Genomic DNA, 24,407 nt, shown 5'->3' on the forward strand with positions numbered 1-24,407 from the left:
GAGAACCGGCCTGGCTGGGGGCTGTCCCTTGCCTGAGCCTCCCGGCTCTCGGCAGCCCGCCCGGGGCAGCTGGGATTCCCGCGCATCGTGCGCTGGCCCTCCGCGGGCAGCCCCTCAAGGAGACCGCGGTGCTCCGGGCCGGCACCGCCCACCGCGCGCTGCCGCCTCACGGCCTCCCGCCCTCGGACGCAGCCCAACCGCCGCCCGCGCCCCGCTGCGCCTGCGCGCCCCACTACCCGCGGAGGGCGGCCCCGGACGTGACGAGAGAGGCGAGGCCGGTGCCGAGCGGGGCGGTGCTGCCGGCGCCGGACGCCGTGCCCAGGTAACGCGGTGGGGGCGACGGGGCCGGGCCGGGGCCCTCCTGTCTCTCAGCGGCCGAGGCAGAGGGAGGGGAGGGGAGGGGAGGGGCGGGGCGGGCAGGGCCCCTGCGCCGCGGCGGTCGCTGCGGCGGTCGCTGCGGAGGTGAGCGGGTCCGGCGGCCCCTCAGCCGCTGTCCGAGCGTCGGGCGCCTCTCCCCGCGGGACGGCCAGCGGTGCTTCCCGGTGAGCCCCGGGCGCGCAGGGCTGCGAGCTGCCCTCCGTCCCGCCGCTCCCTGCGTTCTGCTCTGCGCGGGTCGAGCCAGGATTTGTCCGCTCGTGTTCTCAGGCGCGGAGCTTCCACGCTTACATGTTTCGGGGGAAAAAAAAAAAGGGAATTTTTCATATTTAAAAAAAGAAGTTAGGGTTGCATCCGTGGCACTAGCTGTTTCTCAGCCCTATAAAGAGCGAGGTGTTGGCAGTGCCTATTTTGAGGCAGATGAACAACCGCAGGGTATTATCTCCTCTTCCCGGGAAGGAGGAAGCGTTTAAGTAAACCTCCAGACAGAATCTGAAGCAGATCATTATTGAGTTAAGACTGTGGTGCCTGCCGTAATCCTGTCTGAGCAAAACGTCCCGGAGGCTGTTGGCAGATCAAAAAAATCAGCACAGGCTTCTGTGGTTTTGTACCTTATTCAGTAAAGTAAAGGCAAGTGTAGTAACTTCGATGCTTCTCTCAGCTGACAGAAGTTTGTAAGAGCGAACGGGGTGGCTTCAGCAGACGCTTCGCTTGGACTCCCCTTGGCTTAGCCCAATAGGGTGAAACAAGGTGATAACTGGTAAGAAGCGCAGCACTTAAAACTGTGAAAGAAGAGAGCATTTTGCCTTCTTATAGGGAAAGGCAGTTTCCAGGGCAGAATCTAGTACCTCTAGCTTATTTTTGCTAAATGGATGGAGGTGGATATAAGTAACACTTGCAAGTATAGCACAATGAAAATAAAACCTTTAGAGAAAATGGATAGGAACCTGTCGGCCTCCTTTCTCATCTGAGCTTCGCGGGAGTTTTGCTGCTGGAAACCACTAAGACCTTGTGACTTCATTTGCAGTTGTTCTTCTTTTATCCTCTAGTTTTACTAGTTCTGAGATAGACTGGTCTTAACATACTCATCTCATTCTCAAAGCAGAGTGAAAAAAGAAATACTTTCTGCATTCACTCTGAGATGGATTTGATTCCTGATCTGATTGCTCCAAGCAGGTATCTGGGATGTGAAAGGTTGCATTTTCATGGTAACTATATGTATCACTAAGCGTGGAATTTCAAGAAAGCAGGTTTAAGATGATGTTTCTGCTGAAAAGGGTGGCCCTGTGCACCTCTTCTCCAGTCCTCTGATTGTCCATTTTCATTGCCTCTCGTGTGCAAGTAGAAGTGGCTGTGTTGTCGGCTGGATTCATCTGCCAAACTGGCCAGCAATTAGCACCATTAAAAAAAAAAAAAAATAACTGATGGAGCTGGCTGTGTGTCTGTACTAATGCTAGCGTATATATCAGGGAGAGGCAGGTCCACCCATGAGGCAGTGTCATCGAGCAAAATCATTTAAGCAATCACATTGTGAAAGTGTTCCCTGAGGCTGCACTTCCCAGGAGAGGTGAGCTGGCCTAGTGTTTGTAGTTTGTTTTTTTTCCTGTGGTTTTTTTTTGTTGTTGTTGTTTTGGTTAAGTTTTGGTATTTTTTTAGATGAAAGCTGTGCAATACTGTCTCCTTATTTCATGCCGTCGTTAATATTCTTGGCCCCCTGCCCCGCTCCACTCTTTCTCAGTAGAAATATTTTTATTTTGTTTCCTGAAAAAGTTTACTTTTGGATGATGACCAAACTGGTACATGTAGAAGGTTACAAAAGTAGAACTGGAGAATTTTTAGAAATTTACCCGTGGTGATTATCACCAATAACACCACTAGTATCATTGCTAAAACAGATGTTCAGTTTTAGAGAACAAAAGCAGTTGTTGCTAAATGTAAAGGTGGGAGTAGTAGCAGTAAATAAAGAAGGCACAAAAACCAGGAGGATAAAGAATTGAAACAGATGTAGTAAACAAGAAATTGCTCTCAGTTGCTCAGTTTTGGTCTCATCTGTATTTTAACAGCTGTTTCTGACATCAGAAAGATCTCTGTCCAAAAAGATGATAAAAGATGAGACTATTAGCAAAACTTTATTTACATCAGAGGCATGCAAAGAATTTTTTTTGGATCTAAATAGTTTGGTTAGCTTCACTAAGACTAAGAACAATCAGTCTGAAAAAAATCAGGCTTTTGTTTATTGTATTATTTTAAAGTCTATGTTAGTAGAGCAGCTCATTGATTTTATTCAGATATTTAGCGGAGAATAAATGTTTCTTCTTGTAATGTCTGAGAGTTTTATATAAGCCTTTGTGACGTAGTTTAATGGCTTAATTGCAGTGTTAAAATAATCCTTCTTGAAAAAGTGCTGAATTTCCAGAACTTGGTGTGCATTAGTTTTAAATGATTTTTGCACTGTGGCTCCTGCCCCTGTCTTGAACCTGTTCTGTGGTGTACACATCATATTGTTTAGAACTCCTTTCATGGAAACATTTTCTTTTAGGTCCCTTATTACAATTATTCAAGCTGAATCTAACTGCTGTCCTTGTAGAATTTATCTTTACAACTGCTCATAAAGAAGATAAATTGCCCTGTATTATTCTTTGTTAGAAAAGATAGTGTAAGATTTAATAAGTTACTATATCAAATACTCTAGGCGGGTCTCAACAGTACAGTACTTAAGTTAAATATTGACTTACTGTATAGGACTTTGGTCTTGTGTAATGCTTGGTGAAGCTGCAGCCAGGAGAAAGGTATTGTGGCAAAGATAATGACAACTTAAAATTACCCCCTACCAAACTGAAGCCAGTCTAGCTGTGCACAGAAACAGCGTAATGATTGCAGGGGAGGCTTAGTGTGGTGATGCTTGTAACTGATTAAATGTAGAGTTAATTCCTCTGTCTCTTTCTTGTCTCTGTGGAAGATAAAAATTAATTAAAATGCCATTGAAAGAAAAGTGTGAAATAGGGATGTGAAAAATGTTAGTGTTTTTTGCAGTGTATTCTTTAACTACATAAGCATAAACCTTCCTGTAGTACGCTCATGCCTAGTGTTGGTAGTCTCTGCAGCATGATGTGAGTAGGTAATAAAGTTTGTACCTGGAGGTGGTGACAGTCCTTCTGTCTCTCTGTAGACAGTGAAATGACTAGAATTTGGGGTCTCATTGCTGGTGCCAAGTCTGGTGGTCCTTTCTAATCTTGCTCTTATTTATACTTAAACATACTTTAGCTGGAAGAAATTCTGTGTGCCAGCTGTCAGGAGGTCTAGTCTCTGGGACCATGCCTCCCTGTATAGAAGGCTCTTTGTGTTTTATATACACATGATCACTTGAAAAAATAACCATTTCTTATTCTTGCAAAGATTCACTTTCAAATATGAACTAAGTGTAACTGGTTCAGTATTTCCAGACTGCTCCATGCCTCTTTCCTTGCTGTTGCGGGCTTTCTTACAAAGGTCTAAAATCTGGTTGCTAAACTGCATTGAAAATAGAAGAATTCCTCTGGAACTGATAAGATAAATTTTTTTCCTCAGTGATGTGGCATGTATCACTCTTGAATGCTTTGCTATGGGGAGCTCAGCATGCAACACAGAGCTGTGTATTAAAGACAACTAATTTTTCTCGAGCTAAGAGACTTTGTAGGTGGCAGACATCTTAGACTTTCTTGTTTGCCAATGGGGAATAGGAGTTTCAAGCTAATCAGGAGGTTGTTAGCAAAAAAAAAAAGACCCAGTCATCTAAGGTGCTTTAGGTGAAGGAATTTCTGCATCCTTTAACAGTAAGATATTTTGAGCTGTTTATACATGAGTGGGGGAATAAGTTATTTTATATCTTTGCTAAGTCTGGTTTACTGTCAGAATCTAGTTCTAGGAAGATTTTTCTCCTGTGTTATTGGAAGAAGGTTGGGTATGTCATGTGTCAACTTTGTTTGCTATAAACTGAGGTTTGGATGGAAGAAACATTTTGGTTTAGATGTAGGATTGGGTTGATAAATCCTGCCTTTTTATTTATTCATTTTGAAACCATTTCCCTAACTGGGATGGGCATGAATTGCTCCTTGCTCACTCTCTGGATATTCTGGAATGTGCATTTGTAGAGCTATCTGTGAAGAGCCCATGGATAAAAGGTGGTTCAGGTTTTTAGCATTCCTGTCAACTTTTCCCACTTTGTGAATTTAATGTTGTGATGCGATTCATTTTCAGGTGTGTTTCAAAGATGCATGGGTGTTTGGTGTGACTGGGGTCAAGATTTAGGCTGAACTCCAGATGGTGGCCAGAGGATTACTTTGAAAGCTTATTACGAGTGTTCTTTGTGTAAGTCTGAATAGTTACATCACACAGATTTTTCTTTAATGACTTATCGAGCAATTTAGTGTGTGGGGGGAAACCCCCAACTTTTAAACTTTATGATGAAGTGTATTTTTCCCTTAGCCCATCTGGCTCATATTGAGCTGTACCCCAGCACTTGCAGGCTATTTTAATGGGTATTCATTTCCTGACTCTGAAAAAGAGATCTATGATGTCTGTGAAGTCTGGATATCTCTTTTTCTCTGCATGTGTGGCCTACATTTCTCCTTGCATCCATCTGCTGAGCGAGTGTACTGCTGTGGTGTGAGCTGTGAACAAAGACCTCTGCCCGTGGTTTATTCAGTCGTAGACTCCATTGAGTTAGTGTTTGCTATTTTTGGAGTTCCCTTGGGGAGAAGGTGGTCCGTCTGTCTAACCTCAGAGCCGAGCAGAGGGGAGTGTAGCAATGTCAGCTTTGGTGTCACTGTGCTGGATCAGCTGTTGGTGGTGGTTCTGTCAGAGAGGATCCTGTCTTCTTCAAAGGGGTGCTAGCGGGGTCATCCAGCAGCAAGTTGGTGAGAAAAGATTCATTTTACTCTGTTGGTTTGTTACTGTTTCCAGGAAGCACCTTGTGCACCTTTCAGAGACTTGTGAGCTATGGCTGCTCCTGTCTTAGCTCAACAGATTTGCCCTGCGACTCATAGATAAAGGTTGATGCCCCTGACATCTGCAGCTCCGGATCACTGTGCCAGCCTATCTTGTCAGGTTGAATTGTCACTGTCTTACTTGGTGCCTGGTGCTGCGGCCACTACAGTTTTGGCCTTTGGTCTGTGGCAGGACAGCTTGGTGCTAAAGGGGAAGAAGTTTCCTCTCAATTATATCCTTCCCTATTTCTGGACTACTTGGGTATCCCTCGAAGGGCAGTTTCCCACTGGTGCTGTGTATCCAGCGCTGCTGCTGGCTTCAGATCAGCAAAGCACCTGAATGTTGGTGGAGGTGGAGAAAACACAGCGCTGGGGTCTCATGCCGGTGATGCCATGGACCTCAGCAGGTAGCAGATTGTTTTCTGAGTTTTTCTGTTTGTTTTCTACCTGTTTTCCTTATACAACCTTGCTAAAGTTTGCGGTGTTGCTTGGTGGCATTAGGACACCTCTTTGGGAATGAGAATGTTTAAACGTTGCTTTAGTCATAGGATTGCTGGGAGGAGTATCTCTTTGTATCTTCTGAAGTGAAAGTTAGTATGTCCTATGGCTGACACAGAGTACTTTGACCTTCCTGGTTCACTTAGAAATAGACTGCTCTTTTAACGGGTTGTTTACATTCCTCAAGGTACAATGTCCTGTAGTTTTGATGTAACTGCCTGTCTGTAATGGGAGGAAATACTGGTGCTGGTTAACTGTTTTGATGTGTTCTCATGATTAGTGCAGTCAAGTTCAGGAGCTCCGTAAGGTGACCAGGTAGGTGGTCAACTGAGGAGATATCTGTATAGAAGCCTCCTAGTGCTCAGAGCCATAGGGAATGTCTGCAGTCATTTTTTTCCCCCCTGTGTCTAGGGCCAGAACATACAAGTTGCAATAGAAAGAGTCATCATGATGTCCCTAAGAGATGAAAGGATTTGTACGGGTTTTCTTTTGCTTTGTCAGAGAATGGTTGATCTTGGGACCAGTGCCTTGAACTTGCTGGTGACCTGGCTGCTTTCCTGTGGTTCTGAATGCACTGAGGCAGCAAAGATCATTCCCCAGACTCTGAGTGTGAGATTTGGTCAGTGCCCTCTTTAGAAACTGGATTACCTTGCAGTCAGTCTCTTTGCCTTCATTTCCAACAGGAACTGTCAGTTCTTTTCTGAAAAACCTAAATCTAAGCCCAGTCTTCCTGATTCGTGGAGTGGGAGGCCATTGTATGTCTGACCCCAAATTGGCTGCTACTCAAGGTTCTGCAGCGTGTGATGCCTTGTGTTGCATCAGATGATGGATGGGTAATTTTGTTGATTCCCTCCTGGCCAAGACATCCTTGAATATTCTGCCTATTTTGTGGGAGGCTCATATGGTTGCAGGACAGAAAGAAAACCCTAACTTCAAATTTGTGTTGCATTGCACAGGCTGAGTGCTGGGTAGTTCTTGAGACTTGCAACAGCCTGCTCTTCTCTGGTAGGAGACTCATCAGTTCCAGGAAAGATGGTAGTAAAGAACCTGCTCAGCCAAATGGCCGGTTTCCCCTCTTTGTGCCCATTGAGTTCAGTGTTTTCTTTGAAGGTCACGGTACTTCATGCTCCTTAATTTCTCTTCTTTCCTGGTAAGTCATGGGTTTTTTTTTCCTGGTGAGTCATGCTTTTTCCAGGTTGCTCCCTAAGATTTCATTTCAATCTTTTCTCTGAAACCTCACATCTCCAAGGCAGAGGTGCTGTATACCACACTTGTGTGTTGAGAGAAGACTTTTTTTTTTTTTTTATAATTAGAGGATTAAATCTTCCAGGTGTTTTTGAAGCTACTACTGAGAGAGGAAGGCTATTGCCAGAGTCACATGGAGGTGCATTAGAGACTCTTAGGAGCTTGTTTATGCGTTGTGCAATGAGAGATATTCCTTGTCCTCCTTTCCCCCTGGGCTAGTTGAGATTATGCTGATAGTATTAGTGAAGAACGCTTCCAAGTCTGATGTCACTCTACAGCAAAAACCTGGAGGTTTGTTGAGATACTCACCAAGCATTGGGACTTTGCAGAGTCATCCAGGAATGAAACTGCATTTTGTGGAGAAAAATGTACTGAGATTCCTGTTTGCATGGTGGACTCTGGCGCTTGTTTTTAGATAGCTGTGAAAGAGTAGTTCCAAGCAGAGCTCTACACACATGTTGTGCATGCACAAAGTTACCTGAAGTTACAGGAGTGTTGCTTTTAAGTGGCTGGTGTTCTTTAATCTATATTGTCTGTATGACACTCTACTCCTCTCTTTGTAGTTCTTTCAAACTTCAGCAGCAAGTTGACAAGAACTGTGAGTTTGGAATATATGCAAAACCTCTATACCTGTGAGCTTGCAAAGAGGTGTGGGACTTGCCCTGCAGATATGGCCAAAGGGGAAAAAAAAAAATCTTGGGGAGACTGCATCTCAAGCAGTTGGGTGTGAAAGCGAGAATGGATAATATATACTGAGCTGTAATTATTGGGAAGTAGCTGTGTTTTCCTAGACTTCCTGGCTAGTGGGAACCTTGAGAGTGTGAACTGAGTAATCTAAAAGAGATGGAGGGTTTCACTGCCTTGAGTAGCACTGTGACTCTTTCACGGACACTTCCAAAAGGACAGAATATTGGTAACAAGAACTGCAGGACGTGCTGTGTTGAAATTTTATCTGCCTAAGTAGCTGCTAGTCCAATTCCATTAATGTTTGCATATTTAATAAACTTTTAATGTTGGATTTTAATGAGTTGGCAGTTATCTCTGAACATCCAGCAGCAGCAGTCACAGAGTCTAGGTGGCTCTCAAATGCGGATTTCTCTCACTTAGAAGGCATGCGGCCTTTCCTTGGGCAGTCAGCACTTGATAGGCTATAGCATGCTTTGATTCAGTTTGTGCTGATGTACATCAACAATGAATTTCTTAATTTGGATGGAGCCCTAGGGTTAAGTTTTCAGGGGAGGAATCTTTTTAAAAAGCTGGATATAAGAGAACATGACCTTGGTTAATCTTGTAACGCACCATTTATCTACTTGGGATGATTCTTGCTAGTGATCTAATTATTTTGTCTGCAAAATGGGCCTCCTAGGGAATTTGTTTCTAATGTGACATTTGCTCATTTACAATCTCAATGCTTTCGCTTTGCCTTTTCAGCCTTATTTTCCAAACATATATCAAACTCCTCAGAACCCCAGGCAGGCTAAGAAGTGCCCTGGTTGTGCTGCACAGTTGGAACTAAGTGCCTCTAATGAGATTATGGAAGCTAATCTATTATTGAGGGGACCTTGGCAAAATTAAGCAGAAAAGTTCAATGTTCATGCTTTTGAGATAAACCAAAGTGTAGTAAATATATGTCAGTATGTAAAATGTAGCAAACAAGGTGAAAAGGGACTTTTGATAACACAGTGTAATTCTCAGTTCTGGCACCACTATGACTTTAAGTAAGTCACTTCCCCATTCCCAGTCTTTAGGATAAATTCCCAGTATGCTACTGTAATGTAGATAGTAAATGTGTAAGCTGTGAGCGCCGCAGGGGTAAAGAAAGAAGCCCTTACTGCCTTCTTTGAGATAACACAACATAGTAATTCAGTGACTGGACCCAACAGATTGGTTTCAGGTGACCTTTCAGTGTGCCCAGTAAAAAACAGGAAAAATGTAATGTTTATGTAACATAGTAACTTTATCTGAGAGTGCTGTATTTTCAACTGAAGTTCTTTTTATATCTCCAGAATACCAGTTTCTAAGAGGAAGAGCAAAGAGAGTTAACGACAAAAACTGATGGACCATTACATCTTCCAAAATGAGCCTATTCACATTTTTCTACTGGAAACTAACATGTCTTGAAGGTGAGTAGGTTTTGTATGTGACAGATGAGCTGCCCGATGTCTTGGGCCTTGACCATCAGTCTGCCCAGAGATAGATCTGTCCTCATTTTGGCTTAGCGTGCAACTGCCTTTCTAGGCTGGCACAGCCCATAGAAGCATGTTTGTGAAAGTATGTATTTTGTCATTGGGAGAAATATGTACGAAGTAGGTAATATTTTCCACCGTACCAATTAATTATCATTAATTTGGAAACTCTTGAAAAACCTGGAGTGCTTAGTGAAAGAGGTGAACCAATGGGAACATGGATATTTTTTGGTGAGTGGAGGAAACACAGATGTGTTATTTGCAGGATGAGAATGTTAAGTTAGTAAGACAAATTTTTGCTTAGTTTGGTGAATGTATTAAATTAGGTAAGGCATTTTCAAGTTCCGTTCTGGTCGTACCTCAAATGATATTATCGGCGTTCAGAGTAGCTGAAGAAGAGTACTTGCTGTCAAAGATGGTAAATTAATTTCTGCAAAGCAAATAACATAATGGTTGAATTAAATTAAATCAAAATTATATTTTGTAAAGTTTGTGATGTCTTTTATATTATTTTTGTACTCAGCCTCTTAGGGCTGTAGTCAGTGACCGTACAGTACTGTTTTAAAATCCTTTAATAACAGAAATCAAAATGGGAAATGTCACGTAACTCCTGCACTCAACATTGAAATAAAACCAGGATTTCTGAGACAAACTGTTAAGGTTTAAAATATCTTGTTTTAGACTTTACTGTCACTTTAATAAATAACATATAAAAGGAAGCCATGAGCCTATGTAAGCCTAAGTTTGCCTGCTTGGCAGCATTAATTCTGATTTTTAATTGGGCTAATAAATTTGCTTTTCTGTTGGTTACTTTATTGATAATTAATTTTTCTGTTTTTTGGTATGAACAACCTAGCACCTCTGAACTCAAAGCTAATAGTGGAGTGTAAATGGTGAAAAATAGGTGTAGGTGGTTGTCAATTGTCATTCTGTCTGCTCAGCAATTGTTCTAAAATGTCCAGCATTGGAATCACAGGTCTCTTGTGTGCAAATCATTTTTGGTGTGAGGAAAAAGGCCTGGTAGAAATTCACCCTCCACTGAACTCGATTGTCCTGTGTTTTTGCAGATTTGAAGCTGCGTCTCATTATCCATGTGAGTTTCTTAAATGTTCATATATGTGGTAGTGCTGATGAGCCTTTCATGACCTGACAGAGATAGGAGGGGATGCAATGTCAGGGGGCCTTACCACTGGAGGAAGAAAAGACTTGTAGCTGGAGAGAGAAATACTGTTCACATTCATTTGTGCTATTTGCTCTCTGGTATAATCTGCACAATTCTGCATAAAAGTGATGGAAACCTGAAACCCCCAAACCAAAAGGTATTACTAAGTTCTAAAAAGTTTTCTTGTATTGACTAGTTGCCTGTCTTTTCCAAGTGTCCTCTTCAAATTCAATAGGATGAGCTGTGGAATGTTTTGGGAAGATGTACGAGTAACTTAATTTATATACATAAGGGCCATGGGACTTCTGTATGGAAAATTAGTCATGTATGAAAGTGATTTGCAGTACTGGGTCCCTGTTCCTGAATCAGCAGCTTTGTTTCTGATTCATTTTTCATTAATTGTATGTGTGTTGCTCTGGGTGTTCGTTATAGCTATGTGTAGGGAAAAGTAATATTGAAGTGTTCAAAAGTACAAACTGAGGTCAACTGAATATCTTTTTTTTGTCAGCTGGGACAACTGAATTTTGAGTTTCTTTTGTTCTATGTAGTTAGACACTGAGAACTCCTGGAAGACTTTAAATAGGAGCTTGCTATTGATGTTTCACACTTTCTACCTAATAATGTGGAAGCTAATCTAATGCTATGGAAAAGTAAGATGTGTTCCAGGATCTGTAAGTAAGTTGAGTGTTTTCCATGTATATGGAAAAAATAACAATTTTTAGCTGTACTGTGTTTGCAGTCTAAACATTCATAACATGCTTGTAGATTTTGGAGAGCCATAGTTTCTTCTATATTATGCGTTCCTTATATATAAAGAGGCTGGGAATGGTTATGTATTTGTGTAATGATCTTCAGTTGTTTTTTGAGGGAAGGATACTTTAAGTGCGGTCTATGAATTCTGCACAAATAGCTATCTGTATAATGATCTCCAATATTAAAAAGTTCTTGTGATGTTTGAGTGATTGCAGAAGTCTGTAGTTATACCACATGCTGTTCATGTGTAGATGAAGGATGTTTTGAAGGTAAAGATGTTATCTGTGAACCCTTTTGCCAAAAAAATATTGAGAACTAGGGAATCTCACTTGGAAATATTTATTCTGGTGTAGTCTGTCCTTTTCTGTTTAAGTGGATGAACAGAAATACACTCTTTCTTCTGCTTTCACGTCTTGTGAAAAGTGCAGCTTTAATCTGTGCAGAAAGATTGTGCAACAGGGTAAAGAAAGAGGGAGGGTGGAAAGAGGATATTTTGCTGCTATAAAGCTTCTTTGTTCTCTGAGGTCAGGAAGAGCTGAGCTCCCAGTGATTTCATAAGCTCTTCTATTACCTGTTCACATACTGATCGGTAAGCCTGAATGGATGTATGTGCCTCTGTATGAGCCATTAAGTAAATATCAGGCAGTGCTGGTATTCCTGATACTGTCTGCTCTGAGTATGTGCTTCTATTTCTTGCTTATTGTTGACTTGCTGATTTCTTAGGTGCTGCCACAACCCCAGCAGATTTTGTCAGTACAGTGTCTTCTCAGGGTGTGCAGTTGCAGAGAGAGACCTCCATTGGAGCTAGTAACTGTTCCAGCCTTGTTAGAGGATATATTTTCAATCATAGCTGGAAAATATTTGGAGGTGTTTCCAGTAAAACAGTTGGTACTGATTCTTGGCTCAAAGCCTCCTCTTGATCAGAGGCGGCATTGTGGCTTGCCAGATGGCCTGCAAGCTGGATCTGGTGCCTGCTCTGATTGCATCCCTCCTGCAGGACAGGGCACCGGAGGAAGTGCATCTCTGGCTTCCCGTGGGAGCACAGAGCACACTGTGTTCAGAGCTGTTACTAGAGCAGGAGGTGTCAGCAGTTCATTCCTGCTTGACTGCCTTTAAGGACAGCTGGCTGCTGCAGATCAGGCTTTAGGACTGGAGGTCTGTGCTTCTCTGGCAGCTGCTGCAGCCAAAGTGTGGCTGAGTAACGATGATATGCTGCTGTCTCCTTGAAGAGGAGATTTGCAGCTTACATGGGGGCGACAGGGCACTTCAAGTATTTGTGCTCACTGGGAAGCTCTACTAGGGAGGGAATAGGGCATGTTATCTGCTGGCCCACCCAGGTACTATAAGGCTGGCTTCCAGTGTGCACACATTCAGGTATTGGATAACCACTGGGTTTTGCTGAGACTCTGGATTTGTGTCCGTTTTTCATATTGATTAGACTGTAGCAGGCTTTTATCATAAGTGTAAGACCTTGGATAGGCATAGGGATCCCTGTTAGCTTCTCTCTCTTGCCTGTCTGTCCCTGATATGTCATCACTTGTGGCCTCGTGAGATATGAAAATGTCCCAGCATTTCTGGATTAAATTCTTGTCTCATTGGGAGAAAAATTTGCCACCAATTTAACCTGAATCTTGACTAAATACGGACAGTTGGAACCTTGGGCAAGGATTCACAAACTGGATGATACTGCCCAGCCAGAATCAGTTGCCATCCTTACTTTCTCTGGGAGAGGGAACATTTTTAGTGCTGGATGGCTGAGACCATTTTGGGGGAGCTATCCAGGCCACTAGAGACAAGAGCTGTGGAGAACTGCATAAACTTTTAGATACTCCTTTGCTTTTACTGATACTGTCTTCAGGGCATTGCTTATCCCCTTCTGCCAAGGGGACCTCTTCCAGCTATCCCTAGAGATGCTTAAAGTAGTCCAGCTAATCATTATCTGTTTTTTTTCTGGAGATCTTGAGGGTTTCATGTGATAAACTGAAAGCACAAGAGATGCAACTCAGTTGTGGTACAAGTAGTGTAAGCAGCCTGAGACGCACCAGATTTCCTAGAGGAAGATCCATCAGATTCATCCTCACATTCAGTTTATAGCTGTTGTCAATGTTACAGCAGTGGATTTGACAGCTTGGTTGTTAGATGTACACAGGCTTTTTTTTGATGTTTCATTTGCTGTGCTGGGAACCATTTGTTTTGCTTCAACTGGATGTGAAATATTACCACTGGGGACTGATAGGATTCACTTAATGGCAAAGGAGGCTGTACTATCAACATCAGCCTGAGGCTTGCTGTTCTTAGACCTCTTTTACACAGCCACTGCACCGCAATTAACTCTCCATGAACAAAACTTCAGGAATTCCTGATCTGGGACCTCACTGTGCCAGGAGGAGTCTGCAACCCACTTTTGTTAGAGAATAAGTGTCCAGACTGAAAGCCATTGCACACTTTTATTAAGATCTGCTATTAAGAAAGTCAGTTTTGGTAAGCAGAGCACATCAAGTTGTCATTTAGTTAAGAGAATAAACTAAAAACCTTTTATCACATTGGAGGTGAACAGGAGGTATCGCTTCATATTCCTGTGGTATTTTTTCTAGCTTCCCAAGTAAAACAATTATTTTTATGGTATATTTTTCCTACATTTAAATATTGTGTGGATGTATTTAAAAAAATATTTAATTACGTTATGATCATGTGTAATGATTAGATACTGATTAGTATAAAAGAGGTGCAGCATTCAATTCATTGTAAATTTGCCAGGTAGCGTTATTTGTCTGCATGTTGCCTTACCAAATAAGAAGATGGTGTTTCTCAAGCACATTACACTTGCCATCTTGAAACAGAATTGCATTTCTATTAAAATAATGCTCTCAAGTAAAGGAGAAGTTTAGTATTAATGATAAGGTCGATGGTAAACTTTTACTTAGTTCATTTCGCACTTGGCATGGTCTCCATTCTCTGGTGCATCAGCATTGCATTATCTGTTATTTTGAAATAGCTGTGTTCAGAAAGGTCCTCAACTCCCGTGTTCAGATATCTGTTATCACAATTTATTTTTCCTTCAAATCTAAACACTGTCTTTTGAGTTGATGCATCTTTTTAATCTCAAGCAAGTGGAGTTCTGGTTTTATCTTTTTAATTTACGCAACCTTGATAAAAGCAGCCAGGTTATGCTGGAGTCAATTTGATTATAGTAAATTCCTTCTATTCTTCTTAAGCCACAGTGAAAATGAAATAAGCTAAATTTACTGGCTGTTCTTCATGCCTTTTTGTCCAGTGCAGAAGAAAATTAAGCTATTTTGACCTTTCTCTGGCATGTAGTCAGTGAAGATGAGGGCAGAGAAAGGCTTTGTAAAAATAAATGAAGTCGATATTGGTCTTTCTAAAATTGTTATTAATGCACTCCAGCATGCTCCAATTAAAGTCACAGCCTGTGAAGGCAAGTGCAGGCCATCTCAGCTGCTATTTCATCTACCAACGTGGTAACTTGGTTTCAAGTTTTTGTTCCTATCTTTGAAGCTGTGTCACAGAGGTTTTGAGGTAGTGGCTCTGGGCGGGTGCACAGCACCTCATGGCAAGCTTTGTACCACACTTCACCTAGAATATGCCTGCACTGCCAGAAAATCAGCTGTGCCGAATCCGAACAGGGCTGGCTGAAATCATGAAATACATGGATCAAAAAAAGGCTTGCAATAAGCTGAAGCATTTCAGACTTCAGCACTGTGCACATATCTTTGCAAATACAGTTGAATACCTTTTTGTGAGAGGATCATAACTCTTTATGAAAATGGAGAGAAATGGTGTCTCCTGTAAACACTGCTAGACACAATACTGCTGAGATTAGGAAAAAAAAAAAAAAGCCAAAAAGCCCCACCCAAACCCACTTGCTGATCCAATGGATGTACCAGTGTGCTATACTGTGTATTTGCTAATGGCAAGGGAGGCTGGGGAGAGCTTCAGTTGCCAGTCCTCCTCTGTGTTTAAGTTGAGCTGACCTAGTCTTTATGGCAGTAAGGGCTGCCAGTTCATTCTCCCAAAGGGGTCTTGTAGAAGAGGTGGCGAGTGTGGCAGCTCACGGTGCTGGGGACTGTTTCATGAGCTCGTGACAAGGATCTGCATGCAAACTGAAGCCTGCTGCTGGCAGGTACCTAAAAGTGTTCTGTTCCTGTGCTGATGGTGGGGGAGTCGGGATAGATGCAGGTGCATCAAATGGAGTGTGTGTTTGCATTGTCCATTGTAGCTGTGACTTCTGAAGTAAAAACTGAGTGTGCATAGTTTAACACCCAGAAACTGATAGTGCGTGTGCTGTTACTTTGTAATGTTTCTGTTGTATTTGAAGAACTGAGCTGTGTGCTTTTAAATTGGTTGTGTTTTCTCCTGAGATGGCAGTTAAGAGGATACTTTAATGTTTGCTTGACAAAATGTTGCAGCGGTAGCAGAGGATATTGTATTCTCAGTCTGTGTAATTTCAGGTCTAACAGAACTCCTACTTATGCTTTGGTACATTCCTGCTTCTCCGCTGTATCTTTTCTAGACAGCTGTGCTTGCACTGGCTGATGTATCTAAAAAGCGATTATACTGGTATCTTTATTTGCTCTGCCCTGTACTGATATCAGCCTTCGGCCAGCACTCTGTTTCCAGCGTCAGGATGGGCAAAGTGAAGATGGCAAAATGAGCTGGTGCCTAATTCCTTGCTTGTGGATGAGGGAGTATTGTGCACTGAGAACCTGAACAGCGTAACTTAGTGGTGAACTCGAATCATGGTTGGTTGTTTCAGGTATAGACTCCAGGAAATTGAAACCAGCCCTGATTTTGCCTGATAGAAGGGTTTCAAAACTTAGGTAATGTGACTCAAAGGAAAGGCTTTTCTGGATGCACTTTTCTTCTAGGAAGTTATGATACATTTATCTAGCGTGCTGTCTCTTGCATTTAAAATGATTGGCAATTTATGGGAAGTGCCATCTGAAAAATGCAAGGAATTTGCTTTCTCACAGTATATAAAAGAAAGCTTCACTTTATTGTTTCTGCACCAGAAGTGGCAAGGCTCTGTAATGGAGTTAGGATGTATGCCACTGCAGATTTTCATTTTGGTTTACTCTGAAAAGAGCTCATATCTTCAGAGGTACACATGTTGTAGTTTGAAAACTGCTACTGCTGTAGATGAGTTGAACCAAATTCTTAATTACATTGCTGGGAAAAATGGGGTTGTACTTTGCATCCTTGAAAAAAAAAGTTGATGCAATGGTATTGATATTGGGCATTGGATGATACGAAGTTAAAGTCAGAGTTTGAGAAGAGTATACCCTGCCTACTTAAAAATTCCTCCCCTCCATTTTTGGGGAGGTGGGTGTGCTAGCCTAGATTAAGACAGGCCGAGGGAGCAGCAGTGTAGCCAGCTTTTGAAAGTCAGGTCTTTCGGTTTCATGCCTAAACTAGTAGATACAATTCTATATTTTATTAGTGTATAATATTCACTATGACTTCTGTTCTTAAGTATTATAAATGCTTCTGCATATTTTTTAAAAAAGATGGGAAAAAACCATCTTGCCTAAGAAATAACTATGTTTTAATGTTGGGTAGAAATTTAGCTTATTGGGACCTCTTGGAATGAATGCTGTTAAATGAACTTTGCTATCTGTAGCAGTGAAGAGAATTTTCTGAATTTTATTAACACTGAAGGATTTTTATGCAAAAAGAAAGTACATATATATATATGGCTATAGACATGTCCAGTAAAAATGGGCAATTCTATTAAACCATGAATTTCAGGGAGTGTTAGAATGGTTGCCTGGGGCTTCAGTGTGATTTCTCAGTACTCTGGATGGTTAATACAGACTAGCCTAACTGCTAGGACAGAGAAGCCCAGAATAATTTTCCTTGTCCCAGTTAAGTCAAGAACTATTAGAGCAGTGGAAATAAGGTTTCACCAAGAGGGGAGAAAATGATGAGGGAAGTGTCAGCTCTCACTCTTGCTAGTGAGAGGGGAGAGTACACAAATGTACCAGAAGTTAGAACGGGAGAAGAGTGAGTAGCAGTTACCAGTGAAAATAGAAAATAGGCTAATGTTGCCAAAGCATATAAGTGGATTAGGAATGATTTTCACTCTTCCTGGTGCTTTAAAAAAAGAAAAAAAGGCAAACTGTATGAGTAGTTGCAGTAAGATGTGCAGGTCAAAGGAATATGTGATTATCTTTGACCTGCATGTTTGTCAAGAAAGGCTTCTTTGTTATCAAGCTTGAGCCATTACAAGTCATTTTTCTCCAGCCTAGTACCACTGAATGGCACTACACTGGCTACACAGGAGACCTACCATGATCTGATGGCTTTGCTTCCCCTGATGCTGGGAGCAGGGAAGGCACAGCAGCGAAGAAACTCCACTAAACCCCTTTCACTGTCTAGCTGTTATTTAAATGTTTGGCGGAGTGACATCAAGTACTACTTAATGTGCCTTTCTCACCTCCTTTTCCTAAGGTATTATATTTTTCTCCTGCCATGTGTTGAGATACTTGATTATGATACTGCAATAGAAGTAAAATTTTCTGAGCAGCATATTCAAGGACCAAGAGCTTGAAAGGTGGGCTTGTGTGAGAGCTATCTGTAACTTTCTCATTGCAACAACCTGTAGTGACGTACTGGGAGTTACTCAGTAAGCAGAATTTCTAGTCTCTTTTTGAAGCGTGAGTGTAACAAGACAAGTGGAAGGAATGAAAAGGTGTAATGTAGAAGGCCAGGTATTAGACAACAGCCCCACATGTGGCTGCATATGTGAAGGCAGTTTGCTCAGTAGCCATGACTAGTGACCACTATGCTTCTTGGCTGTCAGCCTTCTAGTCCTAGTCAACATTCAATAGACTACTGTTAGAAGAAATGATGGGGCTCTTCACTAAAGGAAAAGATATTCTACTCAATGGGTTTCTACAAATGGGTTTTGAACATAATAGTCCTGAGCAACTCATTTGCTTGTTCTGTCCTACCCTTAGCCCATTTTAGGGATTTTCTGTGTCATGCTCTTACCAGAACAAGAAGATACACCAGTGTGTTTAGGCCTGCAGGAGGTAATACGAGGTCGAGGGAACAGACTTCCACTGCCTGTGTTTCCTTGTTCTGAACTGATAATCTGTCTAGAGCATGAGAAACTGCTCTCACACTTGGGTCCCCTCTCTCACTCTCCCTGGTCTACATTTTTCAGCTTCAAGGTTAGTTTCTGTAGTTCTCAGGTTAAAATACGTATCCTCCCATGTAGTTGAAATTCATTATCTGTACAACACATTTGCTCTTCAACTATTCGGAGCAATGAGACTATTTCTGTAATGCTTCCCAATGAGGCATATGGGAAGAAAGAAGTTTGATCAACCTGTTTCTTACACAGAAGAAGATACAAGGCAAACCCAAAGGGGAGGCAGAAGTGAGCATTAAGTGTTCTTTCCTTCTCAGCAAGCTCTTCTAATGTGCTAAAGAAAATTGTCCTTCATGTCATCTCAGATGATTATATTCACAAAAGCCAACCTAGAAAAATCATACCTGTATTACGCACTAATCATCTACAGTCGAAGTCTTATTTTGTGCCTTTATCTTGATTACCTTTGTTACCTTGGGCACTTGGCTGGAGAAAAAAGCCGCATCATTCTGATTGCTTCATGTTTTCAAGATTTTTTTGAGAGAAGGTATTTCCTGAGCTTTGTTCAATCTCTGAGGTAGAATTTGGTCTTTCTGGGAATCATGAGAGATCAAGTGATTTCCTGGAGCAAGAGAGTATGTACTGAAGCTGCAATAGCAAAGACTTTGATATCAAAGACCATCTGCTATTGTGCTCCATCTCTTCAGCCTTAAAGTTTACCAGGTTATAAATTCAACTTGTCACTCTCCTATATAATGGCTAGCAGTTCTTCAGCAGATGAACAGGACAGTTTCTCAAGGATTATTTTGTATTTATATCCCAGCCAGAAATCTTCTCCAGCAGAAACCTTGGTGTAGTCTTCACAAGGCGTACCGAGTTGTCTTTCAGCCTTCTTTCTGAATGCTCCTTTTACTGTTTTCTTGGTCTTCCTGGGGACAGTCAACAAATCCATGTTAGCATGTGGCTTTTACCTTCAGGTTTGCAATGCAGCTTACACAGATACCTGGTAGGAGTAGAAAAAATGTCCCACAATAGACCTTTTAAATAGTTTTTTTTTCCAAAAATTGCTTTATATTGATCAGCTTGTGTGAAGAATTTCTTATGAAAAACTTAAATGAACTCCTGAACCCTTTCTGGTTGAAGAAAATGGGGAAAAACGTCTGACAGTCTGTTGATATGGCTGAACTTCACACACAGAGAGGGCATTGTTTAACCTGTATTTTCTGTTCATGGTGTGTATTTTACTAACTGTGCTCAGTCAGAAATGCATTCCTAGCAAGCTGGGATTCCATTTTTGGAGTGAACTTTATCAGTGTTGTTAAACTGATAGAAAAATCTTGATTAGGATCACTGTCCATGTGGAGGTCTGCAGGCCTGTGTTTCACCTCTGATGCTTTGGTCATATACCTTTATGTGGTATTTCCTCACCCTTGAATCTGCGACATAAAGGACAGAGCATGTTTCCAGTTGTTTTGCTTTTAAGTAGCTTTAGTAGTTGGGTATAGCTGTCCTAAAATATTTTTTTGCTTTCAGCCTAAACACAAACACAGTGGCCCCTTCAAAGCTATGCAGATTCAGGCATTGTGGTATATGCAAGGTGCAATCATTTTTTTGTTTGTTTTGTTTTGTCTGCTGTTTGGCACAAGAGAGACTCCACTGGCCCCCAACTGCTGCCAGCAATTAAAGACAGTTACCAGTCCCCAATGGGAATAAATGTTTTCAGTGAGTATTTACAGCCGGTTCTGTCCTGGAAGAATGCGGCTACTGCTGCTGTTGTCAGCTGAGATGTAGGGAGGCTTCCTTTTGGCTCTTCAGTGGGAAATAAGATGTAAAATATAGCTCTGGTAGTGCCTGTTAGCTTTACTGGTTGCCTAAGAAACACTGCAAAAGGTTTTGCATAGCTATGGCTCAAACTACTTGACGTATCTGTGCTTTCTTCTGCAAGAGAGGGTCCTGATATGGGGAGTAACCATGGTCACCTTAATCCTAGCAAGGAGGGATCTTCCCTGTAGTTGAATGTCACAAAGTACGACTAAGGCTGAGTCTCCTGGAGGTGTTCTGTGAGTCTGTCTGAGAACTGCTTTCTTGGACTGTTCTCCCTTCTGCAGCCTTTGTATGAGGGCGAGGTCATCAACCAGTGTTTGGTAAGATATGGGACAACTGTTTCACTTACTCAGTGCCATCTATCTTGTATTCAGAGTAAGAGAGAGTTTCTCATAAGAAAAAATAGCATGATTGTGTTATAGGACATGGCAATTATAGTAGAATCATATCATAATGTGTCAATGTAAATATTTACTGTTTTCTGTCATTTGAGTAGCATGGCATACCAGCATTTTGGTTGTCATCTGTACATTTTTAGTATTGGATTGGGCTTCTTTCTCCAGAGGCCTGCAAAGGTCACTGTTCTGCAAGGAGAAATCATAGAATCATAGAAGTGTTTAGGTTAGAAGAGACCTAAAGAGATCATCAAGTCCAACTGTTAACCTAGCACTGCCAAGTCCGCCACTAAACCCTGTCCCTAAGCATCACGTTTACATGTGTTTTAAATACCTCCAGGGATGGGGACTCAACCACTTCCCTGGGCAGCCTGTTCCAAAGCTTGACAACCCTTTCAGTGAAGAAATTTTTCCTAGTATCCAATCTAAACCTCCCCTGGCACAACTTGACGCCATTTCCTCTTGTCCTATTGCTTGTTACTGGGGAGAAGAGACCGACCCTCACCTTGCTACAACCTCCTTTCAGGTAGTTGTAGAGAGCAATAAAGTCTCCCCTCAGCCTCCTTTTCTCCAGGCTAAACAACCTCAGTTCCCTCAGCCACTCCTCTTAAGACTTGTTCTCTAGACCCTTCACCAGCCTTGTTGCCCTTCTTAGGACATGCTCCAGCACCTCGATGTCCTTCTTGTAGTGAGGGGCCCAAAACCGAACACAGTGTTCGAGGTGTGGCCTCACCAGTGCTGAGGACAGGGGGTTGATCACTGCCCTAGTCCTGCTGGCCACATTATTCCTGATACAAGCCAGGATGCTATTGGCCCTCTTGGCCACCTGGGCACAGTGCTGGCTCATATTCAGCCAGCTGTCAACCAGCAACCCCAGGTCCTTTTCCGCTGAACAGCTCTCCAGCCACTCTTCCTCAAGCCTGTAGCATTGCTTGGGGTTGTTGTGACCCAAGTGCAGGACTCGGCACTGAATCTCATACAGCTGGCCTTGGTCCATCGATCCAGCCTGTCCAGATCCTTCTGTAGAGCCTTCCAACCCTCCAGCAGATCAACACTACCACCCAACTTGGTGTTGTCTGCAAACTTACTGAGGGTGCACTCAGTCCCCTCGTCCAGATCATTGATCAAGATATTAAACAGAACTGGCCCCAATACTGAGGAAATACCACTTGTCACCGTCCGCCAACTGGATTTAACTCCATTCACCACTCTTTGGGCCCAGCCATCCAGCCAGTTTTTTACCCAGCAAAGAGTATGCCTGTCCAAGCTGTGAGCAGCCAGTTTCTCCAGTATGAACTCAAGTTGAAGGGGCTGTGACCTGTGGATGAGTCCACACAGGAGCAGGACACCCCGAAGCGTCTGTGACTGATAAGCCCATGCCAGAGCAGGTACATCTCGAAGTGTCTGTGGCCATGGTTATGTATGTGCCACAGCAGGTATACCTCTGAAGGGACTGCGGCCCAAGGATAACTCCATGCTGGAGAAGGTACACCTCAAAGCAGCCGTGGCTGTGGATAAGTCCATGCTGCAGCAGGTACACTTTGAAGTATCAATGGCTGTGCATGAGGTCATGCTGGAGCACCTCAAAGTGTGTGGCCATGGATAAGACCATGACAGAGCAGGTACCCCCCCAGAGGGACTGCAGCCATGGGTACGGCCATGTTGGAGCAGGTTTACTGCTGAAGAGACTGTGGCTGTGGGTAAGACCATGCTGGAGCAGGTATCTCTCTGAAGACATTGTGGCCCATGAAGAAGGCCACGCTGGAACAGGTGCTCCTCAAAGTTACTGTGGCTGTGGATAAGTCTATGCTGCAGCAGGTATACCCTCGGAGAGATTGTGGCTTATAGATAAGGCTCCTCTTGGAGCAGGTAAACCCCTAAGGGACTGCAGTCTGTGGATAAGTCCAAGCCAGAGCAGGGGCAAGGGGTGGAGTTCATTGCAATGTTAAGCCCTATAACCTGGCCCAAAGGGACCAGGGGTGGAGATTGTAATGGAAATACCTTTAAATTGTTGTAACCTGTGATTTGAGTTGGATGTTAAAGGAATTACTGTAGCAGGAACCACCTGAACCAGTGGAGGACAAGCCTTACAAGAAACAGTGCAAGTGCAGTAGTGACCTGACCTGAGCTGGATTGGGTGCCGGTAACTCCACACAACATACCACCTCTCTTGTCCTGAGTGACCATGATAACAGATGGAGCCCCAAGTCATGGACTAAATGAACTCAGTGGACATTTTACAGGGATTTTACAGGGGTGGTCCATAGACTAAGGAAATGATATCTGTGTATTTTATCAAAGGATGGGAAGGGTGGTGGTGGGTAATGAGAATGTATTGGATAGTGTGCAACCTGAGCATGACGTAAATGGTATGGAATAAGGGGTGGAGAATGTGCTGGTTTTGGCTGGGGTAGAGTTAATTTTCTTCATAGTAGCTAGTATGGGGCTATGTTTTGGATTTGTGCTGAAAACAGTGTTGATAACACAGGGATGTTTTAGTTATTGCTGAGCAGTGCTTACACAGAGTCAAGGCCTTTTCTGCTTCTCACCCCACCTCACCAGCGAGCAGGCACAAGAAGGGGGTGCACAAGAAGCTGGGAGGGGACACAGCCGGGACAGCTGACCCCAACTGACCAAAGGGCTATTACACACCATATGACGTCATGCTCAGCATATAAAGCTGGTGGAAGAAGAAGGAAGGGGGGGGACGTTTGGAGTGATGGCATTTGTCTTCCCAAGAAACCGCTGTGCGTGATGGAGCCCTGCTTTCCTGGGGATGGTTGAACACCTGCCTGCTGATGGGAAGTAGTGAGTGAATTACTTGTGTTGGTTTGCTTGTGCGCACACAGCTTTTGCTATACTTATTAAACTGTCTTTATCTCAACCCATGAGTTTTCTCACTTTTACTCTTCCGATTATTTCCCCTATCCCACCCGGGGCGGGGAGCAAGCGAGTGGCTGTGTGGTGCTTAGTTGCTGGCTGGGGTTAAACCACGACAGGTGTATGTGGAAGAGCCCAAGGTGCTGTCTTGGCTTTGCAAGTTTGTTGCCAGCAGCTAATTGCTGTGAAAAAAGAGGCTTCTGATGTGGGTGTACTTGCAACATTTAATTGTGTCCTTGTACGTTTAAGTTGAGGCTGTGCTGTGGGTTTGTACTTTGTCATTTTTTTTTTTCCATTACCTCAGGAGAGAAGAAAACTACTTGTTGGAAGTGCTTCTGAAACTCGTGATCGCTTTCTAAAATACAATCCCAACCTTGAGGAGAGTGCAAAATATGAGAATACTAGTGTATGTGTTTTTAAGTCTGTTCATACTTTTAAAAGATAAAACCTATACTCATTGATGACCTACACTTGTTGTGTGGAGGTTTTTCAGAGGCTGGACAGATTTCAGTAGGCTCTGTAGCATTTGTCGTTTGCTATTTCCTAGCTTGCCAGTGTGTTCAGCTATATGAGGCTCTCGTACTGGAAGTGAGGAAAGCTAAGCAAAGGGCTTTCCTGCTCTTATTTGATGCTTGTCCATTCAGTACTCGGGGATAGCTGGCTTGGGATAAGTGACATAATTCTAATAAAATACGGATATGCTGCTGGGGTGAAATCTAGGTCTACTCAAACCTTTGTGTTTCATTTTTAGCGAAGCTACATTTCTCTTTAGGATTGGAGACAGGAAGGAAGACTAGATATGCTGGTGGAGATGGCAGAGGAGAGAGGTAGTTGTATGAATTTCACCAAGTAGTCATAGAAGCAGGAAAAAGAATTCAGTTTGAGATGAGAAAGATATAAATAGGGAAAGGAAGTAGGCTCCTCTCTGAAGGTGGAGGGGAAATAAGCAGATAATGGTGATCAGGTGACAGTCTGGGGTAGGTAGAGAGCAGGAAAAGGAAGAAAAATAGA

General features: G+C 42.7%; 1 protein-coding gene across 9 annotated transcripts in view; it reads left to right on the forward strand.

The window, feature by feature from the left end:
- Positions 1 to 211: 211 nt before the first annotated feature.
- MAP3K13 (mitogen-activated protein kinase kinase kinase 13) overlaps positions 212 to 24,407 on the forward strand; it is an 84,035-nt gene continuing 59,839 nt past the window's right edge. For 6 of the 9 annotated variants that reach the window (XM_087739693.1, XM_087739690.1, XM_087739691.1 and 3 more), the window contains exons 1-2: positions 212 to 322; positions 9,089 to 9,205. The gene's annotated coding sequence lies outside the window, so the exon portion shown is untranslated. Of the gene's footprint in view, positions 323 to 415; positions 543 to 9,088; positions 9,206 to 23,770; positions 23,803 to 24,407 lie in introns of those variants that run through there. The other 3 variants (XM_087739689.1, XM_087739694.1, XM_087739695.1) reach the window with 3 other exon arrangements.

Source organism: Nipponia nippon, unplaced genomic scaffold (genome assembly GCF_047370975.1).
Source record: "Nipponia nippon isolate SJK-2023a ecotype South Korea unplaced genomic scaffold, ASM4737097v1 scaffold_7, whole genome shotgun sequence".
NCBI lineage: Eukaryota > Metazoa > Chordata > Aves > Pelecaniformes > Threskiornithidae > Nipponia > Nipponia nippon.